This window comes from Palaemon carinicauda, chromosome 45, assembly GCF_036898095.1.
Source record: "Palaemon carinicauda isolate YSFRI2023 chromosome 45, ASM3689809v2, whole genome shotgun sequence".
NCBI classification, from domain to species: domain Eukaryota; kingdom Metazoa; phylum Arthropoda; class Malacostraca; order Decapoda; family Palaemonidae; genus Palaemon; species Palaemon carinicauda.
In genome coordinates, this window is record NC_090769.1 from 7,197,475 (window position 1) to 7,202,474 (window position 5,000).

The window sequence follows — 5,000 nt, forward strand, 5'->3', positions numbered from 1 at the left end:
CCACTCCCTGGGGACACGGCTTTACGTCTGTAGAAGGAATGAGGAATGTCTCAGTTAAATAAAAAGGAGTTTTGCCTTTTGTTTACATTAAAGGCAAGTAACGGCAACCGCAAGCAAATGCAGGAAATAAGGATTAGGAAATGAAAATAGCGAAAAAAGGACAAGAGTAAAAAGAAGACAAACGACTGGCAATTGTTTTTTTTTTATGTTTTTTTTTCTTTTTAGGTTTTACCGTCGTATCTAACTGCTATGGACCAATAGAAAAAGGGTGACCTTTGATGCTCGTTTTTTTTATATTTTCAGTTTTCTATAACATTTCAAATTTCACTGATGAAACGTTCTACACCTGATATAATGACGTTAAGCATTAAAATCATTATTTGTTTTTATACCACTTGTAGGCCTACTTCCTTTTAATCATAGTGAAAGAAACTGATGTTTTTATAGAGATTTTATATATACATATATATATATATATATATATATATATATATATATATATATATACATACATATATATATATATATATATATATATATATATATATATATATATATATATATATATATATATATATACATATATATATATATATATATATATATATATATATATATATATATATATATATATATATATGTATATATATCCATTTATGTCTATTCAACTTCTATTTGTTCTCTATTGCATTGCTAATTCTCCTATTCTATAAAGTCTTTTAAACTTTTTTTGTAATTTTTTATTGTTTCGAAATTATTTAATTATATATTCGTCCATTATTATTATTATTATTATTATCATCCAAGCTACAACCCTAATTGGCAAGGGAAGACGCTATAAGCTGAAAGGCTCCAACGGGGAAAAATAGCCCAGTGAGGAAAAGAAACAAGGAAATAAATAAACTAGAGGAGAAGTAATAAAATCATCATCCAAGCTGCAACCCTAGTTGGAAAGGCAAGACGCTATAAGCTGAAAAGCTCCAACAGGGAAAAATAGCCCTGTGAGGAAAAGAAACAAGAAAATAAATAAACTAGAGGAGAAGTAATAAAATCATCATCCAAGCTGCAACCCTAGTTGGAAAGGCAAGATGCCATAAGACGAAAGGCTCCAACAGGGAAAAATAGCCCAGTGAGGAAAAGAAACAAGATAAGAGGAGAAGTAATAAACCATTAAGATTAAGTTGAATTGAAATTAAACATAAAATAGAATTCAAAGTGTAAAATCAAATTTAATTTCTTAGTTGCTGTACAGAAATTTACAAACGTATGTAATACAAGAGAAAATGTATAAGAAAAGCTTGATATCGGTATATATTTATTAACTTATTACAAAATGTGGTCTTTGCCTTCAAACGTAAAATGAACGCACAGGGAACAAGTTAGCGACTCTGGTTACTACAGGAAAACTGCTTAGTTGAATAAAAGAGATCACTATTCACCATACATCATACTACCAAATAATTAAATATCTCCTCTATATAATAAAAAGTAAGTGTCTGATATATATATATATATATATATATATATATATATATATATATATATATATATATATAAATATATATATATATATATATATATATATATATATATATATATATATAAATATATATATATATATATATATATATATATATATATATATATATATATATATATACTGTATATATATATTTATATTTATATTTATATATATATATATATATGTAGTTAGGAAAGGGGAGTGGGGTGGGCGGTGGGCGGTGGGAGAAGGGTTGAACCTTTGTGCGTGCATATCTATCTAAATATTTAACCTTCATTTTTGACGGGTCACGCACACTAGTAGTTAATAAAAGATGAGTCTCACATAATTAGATTTAGAATAATAAGTTATTTTTAAGTCAGTAATTTCTACCGCTAAAAACGCATCCTCCATGCTTGACAAACTTCTTCTTCTTATTATTCTTTTTCTTTTTCTTCTTCTTCTTCTTCTTCATCTTCTTGACAAACATCCTACCCCAAACCCCTACCCCCCTTACTCTATCGTAGTGGGGAATCCACGCCCACCCGCTAAACTGGAAGCGTATATAAAGAGGTGGGCCACAGACGCACGGCGAGTTTTGCCCACAGATTTTGGACGGGTGAAGTTGTTAGTGTCCTTCGTTGAAAAAAGTAAGTAATACTTGCTAACTTGCTTGAATTATTATTATTATTATTATTATTATTATTATTATTATTATTATTATTATTATTATTATTATTATTATTATTATTATTAGCTAGTTACAACCCTAGTTGGAAAAGCAGGATGCTATAAGCCCACGGGCTCTAACAGGGAAAATATATGTTGCTCTTTATACGTGTGTGTATACTTTTGCGTTATATTTCATTAAGGTTTTTCTAAGTAGCCTACTTGGTATTTGGTTTTTAGGAAAACATGTGAGTATAATTACTGGTACATTGTATTGCTACTAGAAGTAAGTGGTTTTGTGATTGTTTTTGACAACTCATTGCATTGTCATAATTATACAGCCGGTACCGTATGTAACTGGTCAAGTTAATAATGTTGAGATACCCGTGAACATGGGTTTCTTAATATGCATGTATATATATATATATATATATATATATATATATATATATATATATATATATATATATATATATATATTCCATAACTAATAAGACGGTTATCTGGAAGTGTTAACAAGAAGTTTAATTTAGTGAACTATCAAGGTTAACAGCCTCAACATGTGGTAAAAATTAGAAACGTATCTGTAAATTAATTTGGTTCACTTTATATATATATATACACACACACACACACACACACACACACATATATATATATATATATATATATATATATATATATATATATATATATACATACATATATATATATATATATATATATATATATATATATATACATATATATATATATATATATATATATATATATATATATATATATATATATATATATATAAATTATCTGAGTTTGTGTGTAGCCATGTATGTGTATACGTGCATGCGTGTGTACATACTGATATTTATGAAATAATATAACCCATGCTTATCTTTCCGTCGAGTTCTTTAAACTTTTGAAGTCAGTAATACAAAAAACGTAAAAACGAAAAAAAAAAACTAATGAAAATACAATTAAATACATTTGTTTACAAAATTCTAACTTCCAAAATCTAAAATTCTTTCACTTCGTATGACCTGTGGAAAAACGAATTATTCACATTCGATAAACGACTGAAGAAGCGTCTATACTAACAAAACGACTACACACCCAAACAGGTCGTTAACACGTTGTTGGGTCTCTCACATATGCTATTGTACCTAGAATAAGAAAATAGGATATTTAAAAAGACATCTATAATCCTATTAGATAACCGAGAATCCTTCTCGCCAGAAGGTAGTCATTTACCTTGACCTATCCTTATATTTGCGCCCACGCAAGTTAGACAAGATAAGACGAATCACCTTTGTAGGTTAGTTAACAAGAATTCATATTTCACGATATTACGCTGCCACTAAGTCTACATTTTCCAGTCTATAAGGGAACGTCATAGAGACAGTGAAAGAGTGACATAAACATGATAAACGGGAAATCTAAAATGCTTGAACAACTTGAAGTACAGCAAGGTTTTAGAAGATTTAAAACCTCTGTGAATTCACAATAGATTTTATATAAAAGTTTTTTTGAGATTTAAACGCTAGGTACCGTCCCAAAGCTTGGATCAAATTACTTTTAATCTACAAAAATTATGAAGGGGTTAATGATAAGAAGGGCTTCCCTCTTGGCCGAAACGTAAGTTGATACTTGGAGTCCATTGGGCTTAGACTATCGACGTTACACACAGGAATAGTATGTAGGCTATATGAATACATATCACATGTTGTTACATGGATATGTTATGATTAGGAAAACTGCTTTGCTAGTCTACTCTTGCAGCTTGTAGACCTGCAGTAGTGAAATTTTAAATAGGAAACGAATAGAAAGTTTAGGCAAAAAAGAAATATAATAATGATGAAGAACCCAACATAAAATTAAATAAGATATATACTTTAAAGAAATTGGCAGATTTAAAAGATTTCGTATGATGTAAATCGGTAAACCAAATATTTGTATCATTCCCAGATGATTTAGGTACATGCCCCCAGATGTTTATGTTTTTTTAAAGACTTTTGTTTTTGTCTGGTTCGTATGTTCATGGACGTCCGCATCTGGTGAAGTTGACCGTGAACGAAGGAAGCGTTGCCTTCCAATCCCATATACAGGGCATCCAGCATATCCTTCTGACCTAAAAAGCCTTACAGATTTCTTCTGAGAGTGTATTCGTGTCAGGTGCTCAGCCTTTGACGGAAGTATGTTATCAATGCGATAATCCAAACAACATTTATGCGACTTGAGTCGTAGTGATCAGGTTATCTGACTGGTATTTGAAGGCTGGTCTTTCGTAACTTTAGTAATCAGAGGCTATGATAGCTCATTAGCTATCATAAGAATGTTTTTTACTAATGGATTCATTGATAACATTTATACGAGTTATAGTGATCAGGTTATTTTCTACGTCGATTTTTAAAGGCAAACCTCTCGGCACTTTGGTAATGAAAGGCTATTGATGAAAATAAGTTGTCATAAAAATGTTTTTACTAAAGGGGTTATTGATAATCTTCAGACAAATGTACCATGGTATTCCACTGTCTTGGGTTAGAGTTCTCTTGCTTGAGGGTACACTCAGGTACACTGTTGTATCTAGTTTCTCTTCCTCTTGTTTTGTTATAGTTTTTAAAGTTTATATAGGAAATATTCATTTTAATGTTGTTACTATGCTTAAAATATTTTATTTTTCCTTATTTCCTTTCCTCACTGGGCTATTTTCCCTGTTGGAGCCCCTGGGCTTATAGCATCCTGCTTTTCCAACTAGGGTTGTAGCTTAGCATTTGATAATAATAATAATAATAATAATAATAATAATAATAATAATAATAATAATAATAATAAT

At 29.6% G+C, this 5,000-nt stretch overlaps 1 protein-coding gene across 1 annotated transcript in view; it reads left to right on the forward strand.

Annotated features, from left to right (window-relative positions):
* The first annotated feature begins 2,083 nt into the window (after positions 1-2,083).
* LOC137634665 (uncharacterized) overlaps positions 2,084-5,000 on the forward strand; it is a 16,090-nt gene continuing 13,173 nt past the window's right edge. Inside the window, exon 1 of the mRNA XM_068367143.1 lies at positions 2,084-2,151. The gene's annotated coding sequence lies outside the window, so the exon portion shown is untranslated. The remainder of the gene's footprint in view (positions 2,152-5,000) is intronic.